Genomic DNA, 13,656 nt, shown 5'->3' with positions numbered 1-13,656 from the left:
ATAAGCAAGTCATCCTAACATGGGGTTTCCCCTTTTTACCTTTATAAACTTTCATTTTCCTATGTGCTGAATCTGCTCCTCTCTACCCAGAGGCAGTTTTGTCCCTTCAGAACAAATATCTCTGCCCCTATCCCTTGTTTATCTCCTTCTTCTCCCTCTATCCCCTGTCTGTGTCTGTAATTCCCTGCCCTCTGTTCCTCTGGGGAAAATAAATCTTCTTTGTGCTGAGAATTTATTCTTGGGAGATCCTGAGCTGATACCAGTCTCTGACAAGGTCTTTTTCTCCAAACAGAGATAAATAAATTAATGATAAAAGAAGCAGTCATGATATGCCAATGCACATCTTAAATTTCAGCACCCAAAAAGCAGATCTCTGAGTTTGAGACCAGCCTGGTCTACAGTGAAGGTTCCAGGGCAGCCAGGGCTATACAGAGGAAACCTATCTCAAACATCCCCTTCCCCAACACAAAAACACACAAAAGAAAGGTCCCATGGGAGAGATCCAATCCCTGAGTCTATTAATGACACTCTACTATGTTTGCAGACAGGAGTCTAGCATAATTGTCTCCTGAGAAGTTTCATTTAATAGCTGATGGAAACAGATGCACAGACCCACAGACAATCAGGCAGAGCTCAGGAGTCTTGAGGAAATGTTGAGGGTAGGACTAAGCTAGCTGGAGGAGTCAAGGACACCACAAGAAGAACTACAGAGTCAAATAACCAGGGCCCATGGGTGCTCACCTAGACTGAACCACCAACCAAAAAGCATGCCGAGGCTGGACCTAGGCCCCATACACATTTGTAACACATGTGCAGCTTGGTCTTCATACTGGTCCTGTAACAAATGGAGAGGAGGCTGTCTCTGACTCTTGCCTGCCATTAGATCCCCTTCCCCTAGCTGGACTGCCTGGTAGGTGAGGATGTGCCTAATCCTGCTGTGACTTGATGTCTCAGAGCAGGGTGGTACCTAAGAGAGGCTTCCTTTTTCCATGAAGAGAAGGGAATAATGGAGAAAGGGATTTTTGAGGGTGGAACTGGGAGGAGAGGAGGACTGGGGTACTGCAACTGGGATATAAAGTGAATAAATAAATAAATGAAAAATAAGACAAGAAAATGAAAAAATGGAAAGAAAGAAACAAAGAAAGCAAGTAAGAGAGAGAGAGAAAGAAAGAAAAAGAAAGAGAAAGCATTCCATATAAGTTTTGATAAATGTCTTAGGGTTTTACTGCTATGAGCAGACACCATGACTAAGACACATCTTATAAAGAGTAATATTTAATTGGGGCTGGTTTACAGATTCAGAGGTTCAGTCCATTATCAAGGCAGGAAGATGACAGCATCTAGGCAGGTATAGTGCAGACAAAGCTGAGTTTAATTCTTCATCTGAAGGCTGCTAGCAGAATACTGGCTTCTAGGCAGCTAGGATGAGGGTCTTGTAGCCCACATCCACAGTGACACACCTACTTCAATAAGATGACACCTACTCCAACAGGACCACACCCTCTAAAAGTGCCACTTCCTGGGCTGAGTATATACAAACCATCACAGTGAACCAATGAATTGAATTAGTGTTACTTACAGGATGATGGACAACTGTAGCTACACCATTTAAGAAGAAATGACTCTCTTCCTCTCAGCAACTGTTAAATACATGCTCATGGAGGATCAGAGAACTGCCAGCTCCTCTCTAGTAATAACTCCTAGTTTCCTGTTAGTTGAGGAGGGGCAGGATTCAGAGCTTTCTCCCAATCCTTGACAGAACACTGATGGGCCCGATCTTGTCTATTGTCTTCTTTAGCTAATCACAGTTACTGGGAGTTCAAGAGAACAGTGCCTATAGCATGTCTAGAGGGGAAAAAAAATCTAATACAAGGATTTCTTTCTAGTTTTCTGAAAATGTTACCAACGCTCATTCTAGTGAGTAACAAATAGTGTATCAAAACTCACGAGTTGAAGAACAAAATCATATAAAGAGATTCTCAATGGATATTGCTAAAAGTTCAAAAACAATATGAATGGCAATATTCCAGTTTTACAAATATATCTAAACAATATAGGTAACAGGGTAGAACGAATTATATTACATTGTTAAAAACACTGCCGATATTGGTAAAGTAGAATATGCATTTCTTTTGTTCTGTTGGGAAGTAGAATTTGAACAAGCACACATTGCCCTTAGGACAATAGTAAAGTATATTTTCAACTAGTAATTATTTTTAAACCTTAAATTTACTTTAGGATTGGGTATTTGTAGGATAGTACTGTAGCTGGAAAATGTATTTGGATGATTCCTTCTCACTATGATAGCTCATCTCACAAAGCCTCAAGTTGGATATAAGACAACTTTGTGAATCCAGGTAATATGAAAGGCAATATGGAAATGGGATATGACAGAGTAATAGAGAAGTAGAAGTGAGAGGAACATTTCAAATTCATACTATAAGCTTTCCAAAGAAATATCTCCCAATGAATGTTTTCTTCCAGTCTAATCTTTTAACTTGAGAAAGTTTGCCCCTATACTTGAATTCTTCATCAACATTGGTAATGACAACATTCTAGCTATTTCTAGGAAAACTTGAAAAAAGTCAATAGAAAAAAAATTGAAAATTTTACATTCCCTGCATTTAAAGATTCTGTACAGTTAAGTAATAATTATACTTCTGTGTAAGGAGAGACACTCCAATTTAACATGATGCAACTTTAACTCCCAAAGTGATGTCATTAAAACAGCATACTCAGTGGTAACTGAATCAAAAGTTTGCTAGTGCCCAGGTGCCAGAAATCTTCTCTGCCTGTCTGCCCCATAGTGAAAAAACACCTTGTATAAAAAAGCACAAATTGCTTTACAAGCCACTTAGGATAACTGGTGCCTTGATATTAGATTTCCCAGACTCAAGAACAGTGAAAAACAAAGGTCTCTCATTTATAAGATATTTACCACATGATATTTTTCTACAACATCCAAAATGAACTAAGACAAAAGGAAAACAATTTATTTTAGCTCATAATATCCCATATCCAGCCATAAAATGTATGTTTAAAGTTAGTTTTGTAAGTCCATATGATTCAAAAGACAATTCAAAAAATAAATGTGAATATAATAATTCTAAATAGTACTATGATTAAAGCTATTACCTCCGTCTTACAGTATTATTGTTTATTTTTATATGTTCACAACTATAATGCATTTGATAAATTTAATTTTCCAAACCATATTTCTCTGTAATTGATATATAAATTGATTTAAAATATTATATTATATATGAGATTAGACATGAACTATAACATAAGGTATTTTATGTGCCAGTCAAAACAAAATGTATTTCGGACAACTAATAAAGATTCTAAGTTTTACAGGATCCAGAAATATTCAATGTTCGTTCAAAATATTTTTGTTTTGTAATAGATATGTGTTAATATAGCAACAAGAGGTTAAAGGAGATAGAAATAAATATTATGCAAAAGATGAGCTTGTCTGGAAGATACAGGACAAAGTGGAATGAAAAGGAATAAGTCATAAGCAATTGCTGTTGCACGATTAAACTGTCCCCTTTCTGTAATTTTAACAGTCAGAAACCACATATTCACCATTTATTCCTAATGGAAGCCATGCTTAATTTATGAAGGCTTAAAGCAGACGTTTGTGTTGCCTAGACAAGATTGCCATCTAGTGCTAAAGAGGTGCAAACACAGAACATAAATTAAAAAAAAAAAAAAGAAAAAAAAAACCCCAATTACTAGTAAAATGACTAAGGATTGAAAGACTACAACCCAAGCGGAACTCACATCAACAACGTAAAATGACTAAGGATTGAAAGACTACAACCCAAGCGGAACTCACATCAACAACGTAAAATGACTAAGGATTGAAAGACTACAACCCAAGTGGAACTCACGTCAACAACGTGGGTGAGACTAAGATGGAAGAAAAATCTCAGGAGCGAAACAGATTTTGAGGAGGAAAAGGATACAGAAATGTTTTAAGTGAAAAATTCAATTGGTCCCCAGCAAGACCACTACAGCCTTGAGATCTGCCCCATGCCCTCTATGCCCCATCTTCCAGTCCACATTTCTGTCTCCAGACCTGTAGCCATTAGCAATCACCAGCTAAGAGCCTTACCCCATTTTGCTGTCTGCTTGCCCATATTGGCAAACCTAGCAGCAAGCTCTATCCTGCCCCCTCTGCACTACATTTCCCATTCCACAAGTCCACTTGTATCACTGGAGGCCTGCTGCTGCCCAGACCAAAGAGAGGCCTGCAAACATCAGGGACCACCAATTCTACCCACATCCCTTGAGGCTCCCCCAAGACAACCAGAAGCCTGAAGCCATCAATGTCTAGCAGCTCTGCCTGCATCCCTGGAAGCCTGCTTCCACCAGAGACAACAAGATCTACCTGCAATGCCAAAGGCCTGATGACCTCAGGGGCTACAAGGGCTACCTGAAGGCCCAACGGCCTGCTCCCATTAAGGACTACCAGGCTTGCCAACAATAGAGACAAACAGATGGGTTTACCCACTCGAACACAATAAACCTTGACTTCTTCTTTGCCAGTTTGTATCTCCTTGATCTCCTTTTGTTGTCTTATTGCTCTGGCTAGAATGAGTACTATATTGAATAGATACAGGGAGAGTGGACATCCTTGTCTTGTCCCTGATTTTAGTGGGATTGCTTCAAGTATCTCTCCATTTAATTAGATATTGGTTGTTGGTTTGCTGTTTGTTGCTTTTATCATGTTTAGGTATGAGACTTGAATTCTTGACTTCTCCAGTACTTTTAACATGAAGGGGTATTGTATTTTATCAAAGACATTTTCAGCATCTAATGAGATGATCATGTGATTTTTCTTCTTTGAGTTTGTTTATATAGTATATTATGTTAATGGTATTTTCATATATTGAATTACTCTTGCATCCCAAGAATGACTTAGGGATGGAGATAATTGTTCATGGAGATAATTACTTTGATGTGTTATTCGATTTGGTTTGCTAGAATTTTATTGAATATTTTTGCAACAATATTCATAAGCAAAATAGGTCTGAAGTTCTCTTTCTTTGTTGGGTCTCTTTGTGGTTTAGGTATCAGAGTAATTGTGACATTATAGAATGAATTAGGTAGTGTTTCTTCTGTTTCTATTTTATGGAATTGTTTGAAGAATATTGGTATTAGCTTTTCTTTGAAGGCCTGGTAGAATTCTGCACTACAGCCGTCTGGCCCTTGGCTTTTTTTTTTTTTTTTTTTAAGTGATCTCTTCTATTTTTTCAGGGAATATTGGCCTGTTTAGTTTACCTGCTCTTGATTTATCTTTGGTACATAGTATCTGTCTGGAAAATCATCCATTTCTTCTAGATCTTACAGTTTTATTGAGTATAGGCTTTTTTAGTAGGATATGATGATTTTTTTAATTTTCTCAGTTTCTGTTGTTATGTCTCCTTTTTCATTTCTGATTTTGTTAATTTGGATGCTATCTCTGTATCCTTTAGTCAGTTTTACTAGGGGTTTAATCTATTTGTTGATTTTCTCAAAGAACCAGTTTTGTTGATTTTCAATACCGTTGTCTTTGTTTCTATTTGGTTGATTTCAACCCTGAGTTTGACTACTTCCTGTCTTCTCTTGGTTATGTTCGCTTCTTTTTGCTCTAGGGCTTTCAGATGTGCTATTAAGTTGTTAGTGTAGGATCTCTCCAATTTCTTCACGAAGACACTTAGTGTTATGAATTTTCCTCTTAGCACTGCTTTTATTGTATCTCACAAGATTGGGTATGTTCTGCCTTCAGTTTTGTTAAATTCTAAAAAGTCTTTAATTTCTTTTTTATTTCTTCCCTGACCAAGTTATCATTGAGTAGAGAGTTGTTCAGTTTCCATGGGTATGTAGATATTCTGTTGTTTTTGTAGTTATTGAAGTCTAGCCTTAGTTCGTGGTAATTCATTGGATGAATGGAATTATTTCAATCTTCTTGTTGAGGCTTGTTTTGTGACTGATTATATGGAAAATTTTGAAAAAGGTACTATGAGGTGCTGAGAAGGGATATTCTTTTGTTTTGGGATGAAATGTTCTGTTCAATCCATTTGTTTCATAACCTTTATTAGTTGTGCTATGTATCTGTTTAGTTTCTGTTTCAATGACCTGTCCATTGGTGAGAGTCAGATGTTGAAGTTTCCTTCTATTATTGTGTGGGGTTCAGTGTGTATTTTGAGCTTTAGTATTTTATGAATGTGGATGCCCTTGCATTTGGGGCATATATGTTCAAAATTGAAACTTTCTCTTCATGGATTTTTCCTTTGATGAATATGAAGTGTCCTTCCCCATCTAGCTTGATAACTTTTGGTTGAAAGTCTATTTTATTGGATATTAGGATGGAAACAACTCCCACTTGTTTCTTGAAACCATTTGCCTTGGAAGACTTTTTTCCAGCTTTTAACTCTGAGGTAGTATCAGTTTTTGTCATTGAGATGTGTTTCTTATATGTAGCAAAATGCTGGATCCTGCCTGCACATGCAGTCTGTTAACTTTTGTCTTTTTATTGGGGAATAGAGTCCATTGATATTGAGAGATACTAAAGACACCTTGGGAGGTGGGAGGTAGGAGGGACCCTCTAGAATGTACCAGAGACCTCAGATGTGAGAGAATCTCAAGACTCAAGGGGGGTGGGACTTTAGATGAAATGCCCCACAGTGGAGAGAGGAAACTTGGAGAACCCACCCACAGTAGAAAAACAGAGCATTAAGTGGAGGGAAGGGGGCTGCCATCCCCTCAGTCAAAAACTCTGACTCAGAGTTGTTCCTTTCTAAAATAACAGCAGAGATAAAAATGGAGAAGAAACTAAGGAAAAGGAAATCCAGTGACTGGTCCAACTTGGGATCCACCTCAAGGGCCTGACATGATTGCCAACACTATGATGTACTTACAGAAAGGAGCCTAGCAATAGCATGGCTGCCCACTGAGAGGCCCAACAAGCAGCTGACTGTGACAGAACCAGATATTTACACCCAGCCAATGGACAGAAGCTGGGGATCCCTGCAGTTGAATTAAAGAAACGATTCTTCTGAAGCTGAGGAGGAGGGTAACCTCATAGGAAGGCAAGCAATCTCAATAAACCTGGACCCCTGAGATCTCTCAGCCACTGAGCTACCAACCAGGCAGTATGCACTAGCTGGTCTGAAGCCTCTGACACATAAATAGCAGAGGACTGCTTGGTTGAGAGACTTGAGGGCACAGGGAATGGAGAGGCCTGGTGAAGTGCATGGGGTGTGGTTGGGGATGTGGGTACATCCTCTTGCAGACCAAGGTGAAGGAATGGGATGAGGAACTGTCAGAAGGCAGAATGGGAGGGGGATAATGACTGGACTGTAAAAGAATATTAAAGATAAAAAAAAGATATAAGTTGAATACCACACACACACAAAAAAAATAAGAACACAATCAACAAAACCCAGGGTAATAGGGCACTTCCAGAAATTAGCTATCCTATTGCAGCAAGACCTGGATATCCTACCACACCTGAGTTACAAGAAACTGACTTTAAATATAATTTTATGAAGAGAAAATGAGTATATATCTTTTTTAAAATATAGGAAAATACAATCAAACATGTAGAGGCCCTTAAAGAGGAAATAAATAAATATAACGAAATAACAATCAAACAGGTGAAAGAAATAAAGTATAGACCTGTCCATGACCTGAAAATGGAAATAGAATCAATAAAGAAGACATAATATGAGGCAATCCTGAAGATGGAAAACTAAGGAAAGAGAACAGGAACTATAGACATAAGCCTCATGAACAATACAGGAGATAGAAGAGAGAATCTCTTAGGTGTAGAAGATAGGATAGAAAAAGCTGATACATTAGTCAAAGAAAATGCTAAAAGTAAAAGCTTTATAACACAGAATATCCAGGAAATTTGAGAAACTATGAAAAAAACAAATCTAAGAAAAATAGGAATAGAAGAAAGAGAAGATTCCCAACTCAAAGGCCCAGAAAATAGCTTTAACAAAATCACAGAAGAAATTTTTGCTAACCCAAATGTCTGGCTAGTTTTGTCTCAATTTGACACAAGCTGGAGCTACCACAGAGAAAGGAGCTTCAGTTGAGAAAATGCCTCCATAAGATTCTGCTGTAAGGCATTTTCTCAATTAGTGATTAAGGGGGAAGGCCCCTTGTGGATGGTACCATCTCTGGGCTGGTAGTCTTGAGTTCGATAAGAAAGCAAGCTGAGCAAGCAAGGGGAAGCAAGCCAGTATTTAACATCCCTCCATGGCCTCTACATCAGCTCCTGTATCCTGACCTGCTTGAGTTCCAGTTCTGACCTTCTTTGGTGATGAACAGCAATTTGGAAGTGTAAGCTGAATAAACGCTTTCCTCTCCAATTTGCATCTTGGTCATGATGTTTTGTGCAGGAATAGAAACCTTGACTAAGACACTAAAGAAAAAAATGTCGACAAACATACAAGAAGCTTATACCAAATAGAGTGGAGCAAAACAGAAAATCCTTCTGCCACATAATAAACAAAGCATTAAGTATACAGAACAAAGAAAACATTAATAGCTGCAAGGGACTAATGACAAGTAATATATAAAGGCACAAGTACACCAGATTGGGTGACAGAAATTTTAAAAGTTAGAGGGCCAGGGTAGATGTTTTAAAGTCTTTAAAAGATCACAGATGCCTGCCCAGATTATGTAATCCAGCAAAACTTTTAATCAATATAGATGGAGAAAACAAGATATTTCATGACAAAACCAAATTTAAATTAATTCAGCCCTACAGAGGATATTAGAAAGAAAACTAGAACAGAAGGAGGGTAAATACACCCAAGAAAACACAAGAAATAGATAATTCCAGCAAAATCAAAAGAACAGAAACACACACACACACACACACAAACACACACAATACCACAACCAATATCAAAACAACAGGATCAAACAGATAACAAGTCATTAATATTTCTCAGCATCAATGGTCTCAATTCTCCAATAAAAAGACACAGATTAACAGTGAATAAACAGGATCCACATTCTGCTGCATAAGAAACATACCTTTAATTCAGAATAAAGGGCTGGAAAAAGGTTTCCCAAGCAAATGGATCCAAGAAACAAGTTGTAGGAGTCATTTTTAATGTCTAGTAAGATAGACTTTCAATGAAAAGCAATCAAGAGGGATGTGGAAGGATAGTTAACATTCATGGATGGGAAAAAACCAACGTGACATCTCAATTCTAAACATCTATGCCCCAAATGCAAATAAACTCACATTCCTAAAGAAAACATTACTTAAGCCTAAATCACACATCTAACGCACACATATGCCAACACCTCACTCTCATCAATTGGCAGGCCATCAAGACAGAAATTAAAGACAGACATAATGAAACGAACAGAGATTATGAATCAAATAAACTTAACAGACATATACAGAACATTTCACTCAAACACAAAAGATTATAACTTCTTCTCAGCCCCTCAGAGAACCTTCTCCAAAATTGACCATATACTCTGTCAAAAAGCAAAACTCAACAGATACAAGAAAACTGAAATAACTCCTTGCATCTTATCAGAACACCTTGGATAAAAGCTGGACTTCAACAACAGTGAAAACAGAAAGCCCACATACTCATAGAAACTGAACAACTCTCTATGCAGTAACCACTGAGTCAAAGAAGAAAGAAAGAAATTAAAGACTTCCTAGAATTCAATGAAATTGAAGGCACAAACTTTTGGGACACACTGTTGAGTAAAGGTCACAGTACTATGTGCCTCCATAAAGAAATTAGAGTTCTCATACTAACAATTTTAAAGTACACCTGAAAGCTTAAAAAAAAATCAAACATATAACAAAGAGCATTAGACTCAGGGCAGAAATCAAAAAATTAGAAGCAAATAGAACAATACAAAGAATCAACAAAAGGAAAGGCTTATTCTTTGAGAAAATCAACAAGATAGACAAACCCTCAGCCAAACTAACTAAAAGTCAGAGACAGTATCCAAATTAACAAAATCAGAAATGAAAATGGAGACATAACAATGGACACTAAGGAAATTCAAAAAATCATTAAGTCTTACTTCAATAGCCTGTACTTGACAACATTGGAAAAATCTAAATAAAATGGATGGTTTTCTAAATTGATACCACTTAGCAAAGTGAAATCAAGATCAAGCAAAGTATGTAAATAGTTCTATAAGCCTTAAGCAAATAGAAGCAGTCATTAAGTCTCCCATCCTCCCCTGCCCCTCTGAAAAACAAAACAAAACACAACAAAAGAAAAAAGAAAAGAAAAGAAAAGAAAAGAAAAAAACATCAAGGCTAGATAGTTTTAGCAAAGAATTCTACCAGAATTTCAAAGAAGAGCTAATACCAATCAATACTACTGAAACTACCCCACAAAATAAAAACAGTAGAAACTTTGTCAAACTCATACTATGAGGCCACAGTCACTCTGATACCAAAACCATACAAAGATACAACAGAGAAAGAGAATTTCAAACTAAATTCCCTTACGAATATTGATGCAAAAATACTAAATAAAATACAGACTGGATTCAAGAATACATCAAAGACATCATTCACCATGATAATGTAGGCTTCATCCCAGGGATGCAGGTTTAAAATATGAAATCCATTAAAGTATCAACGTAATCTACCATGTAAAAAACCTGAAAGAAGAAAAAACACACAATCATCTTATTATATGCTGAAAAACCTTTTGATAAAAACCAATACCCCTTTATTTTAAAAGTCTGGAAGAGATCATTTATGCAACACACATAGCTAAACACAATAAAAGAGCAACGTGCAGCAAGCCGATAGCCAATATCAAATTAAATGGAGAGAACCTTAAAGCAATTCCACCAAAATCAGGGACAAGATAAGGCTCTCTCCCTATCTCTTCAATATAGTACTTGCAGTTAGAGAATTAAGACAACTTCTTTTTCTTTTTAATTGGATATTTTGTTTATTTTCATTTCAGATGTAATCCCCTTTCACTATTTCTCCCCAACCCCTGAAACTCTCTATCCCATCCCCCCTCCTTCTTTTTGCTTTTATACCATTTTAATTACATGCAAGTATTAAGGTCAGTTCTAGTTGAGGAACTAGCAATACAATAGATGCAAATAGTCAAGGAATAAGCAAGACAATAAACACAACTAGTCAAAGAACAAGAATAAATAAAGTCACATGGTCACTCTTGTGATTGCTGTTTCTAAGGAATTATCAGGATGAACTAAATATCTTAGCCTACTTCCCTGTTCTAGCCCAAAGTCATTTTCATGCCTGAAGCCTACTTCTTTGTTCTAGCCTAAGATTTAGATTCCTACATGAAATTACTTCTTTGTTTTACCCTAAGATTTAGAATTAGGGAAAGGCTGAAAGAAGCTGAGGTGGAGGGCCACCCTGTAGGAGGACCAGCAGTTTCAATCTGGACCCCCAAGATCTCTCAAACACTGTACCACCAAAACGGCAGCATACACCAGCTGATATGAGGCCCCCAACACATATACAGCAGAGGACTGCCAGGTCTTTGCTCAATCACAGATGATGCATCTAGCTCTCAAGAGAGTGGAGGCCCCAGGGAGTTTAGAGGGTTAGGGTTAGGGTTGGGGTTAGGATTAGGATTAGGGTTAGGGTTAGAGTTAGGATTAGGGTTAGGGTTAGGGTTGGGAGTGGGCGTGGAGACCTGCCTCATGGAGATAGTGTGGTAGGTTTGAGGTATAGGAAGTGGGACAGTTGGAGGGTGGTTGGTGTTGGGGTTGGGGGGAGAGAGGGAGAATAAAATCTGTAGTGTAAAAAAATAAAATAAATAATAATAACAAATATTCAGTAGCCCTCCTTTATACAAACGATAAACATGCTGAGAAATAATAGGGAAATATGCTTCGCAGTAGCCAAAATTATATAAAATATGTTGGTGTAACTCTATCCAATCAAATGAAAAAAATCTTGTTTCTTAAGAAAAAAATTGAGGAACAAATGTCATGCTTTTGGATTGGTAGAAGTAACATAGTGAAAATGGCTATTTCACCAAAAGCAATCTACAGATTCAATGGAATTCCCATCAAAACTCTATCACAATTCTTGATAGACCTTCAAAGAAGAATTCTTAGCTTCACATGGAAAAACTAACAAAACAATCAAACAAAAAACAAACAAGCAGGATACCTAGAACAATCCTATATAATAAAAGAACTTTTGGAAGTGTAATCATCCCTGATTTCAAACTGTAGTACAGATCAATGGTAATTAAAAATGCATAATATTGGGATAGAAACAGACACATTGTTCAATGGAATTGATTTTAAAACCCAGAAAGAACTCTATACACCTATGTACAATTGTTTTTTTTTTTTTTTACAAAGGAACTAAAACTGTACAATAAGAGAAATAGAGAATCTTCAACAAATGGTGCTTTTCTAACTAGATGTGTGCATGTAGAAGAATGCATAGAGATTCATATTTATCATCCTGCTCAAAACTCAAGTCCAAGTAAATCAAAGGCCTCAAAATAAAACTGAATACACTAAATCTAATAGAATAGAAAGTGAGAAATATCCTTGAACTCATCGATACTGGAGGCAACTTCCCTAGCAAAACATCAATAGCTCAGTCAATAGGATCCACAATTAATAAATGGAACTTCATGAAACTTAACAGCTTCTGTAAGCCAAAGGACACCAGCCATAGGACAAAATGGCAACCTACAGACTGGGAAGAGATCTTCACTAATGCTACATTCATCAAAGGGCTAAAATCCAAAATACATAAAGAACACAAAAGTTAAACACCAACAAACCAAATAACCTAATTTAAAAAAATGAGGTACTAAGCTAAACAGAGAATTCTCAACAAAGGAATACCTAATGAACAAGAGACACTTAAAGAAATGTTCAACTTCCTTAGTCATCAGGGAAATGCAAATCAATAAAGAGTAAAAACAATACTAAGAATGGAGGAGAAGGTTATGAAATACAATATTCAAGTATCAATATTTGGTTTGGTAGGATGGCTACAATATCCAGGAATCTTAATATATGGTAATGACCCTAAACCTAAAAATCTGCAAGACAGAAGAACCAGAGATTAAACTAAACACAGAGCAATTATAAAGTAAATTATAGTGAAAAATTACCCAAATCTGGGTAAGAGCTGAATAACCAGGCAAGAAGCATTTATAAAACAAACAAGCATAGTCAGTGTTTTCATCAGTTTCTTTTTCAGTATGATAAAGCACTCTGATGAAAACAGCTTAATGTGGCCAGGATTGATGCCGTAATAGTAAAGACAATTTACTACTCCTAGAGATGAGAGGGTTCAGTTTCCAATTTCCACATTGGGGTCTCTCAACTGACTGTAACTCAGTTCCAGATGTTCAAACTTCATCTTCTGGCCTCCAAAAGTGCCTATATGCATATAGGGCATATACAGGTAAGCAAACATACATATATGGACACAAATAAGATCCTAAAAATTTAAAAAAAAATGCAACACAATAAAGACTTTGTGTTGGCTCAGTTAAAGTTACATTACATGATGGTGGGGAAGTCAAGGGAGCAGGATCTTAAGGGAACTGTTTACAATGCAGCCATTACCAAGAAGCAGACTGCAAAGAATATTTATGCTCAGTACAGCATTTTCTATTTAAACAGTTCATATATATA

The sequence above is a fragment of the Grammomys surdaster genome, unplaced genomic scaffold (assembly GCF_004785775.1).
Source record: "Grammomys surdaster isolate TR1022 unplaced genomic scaffold, NIH_TR_1.0 126158, whole genome shotgun sequence".
Taxonomy (NCBI): domain Eukaryota; kingdom Metazoa; phylum Chordata; class Mammalia; order Rodentia; family Muridae; genus Grammomys; species Grammomys surdaster.
This window is presented reverse-complemented; position numbering follows the sequence as displayed.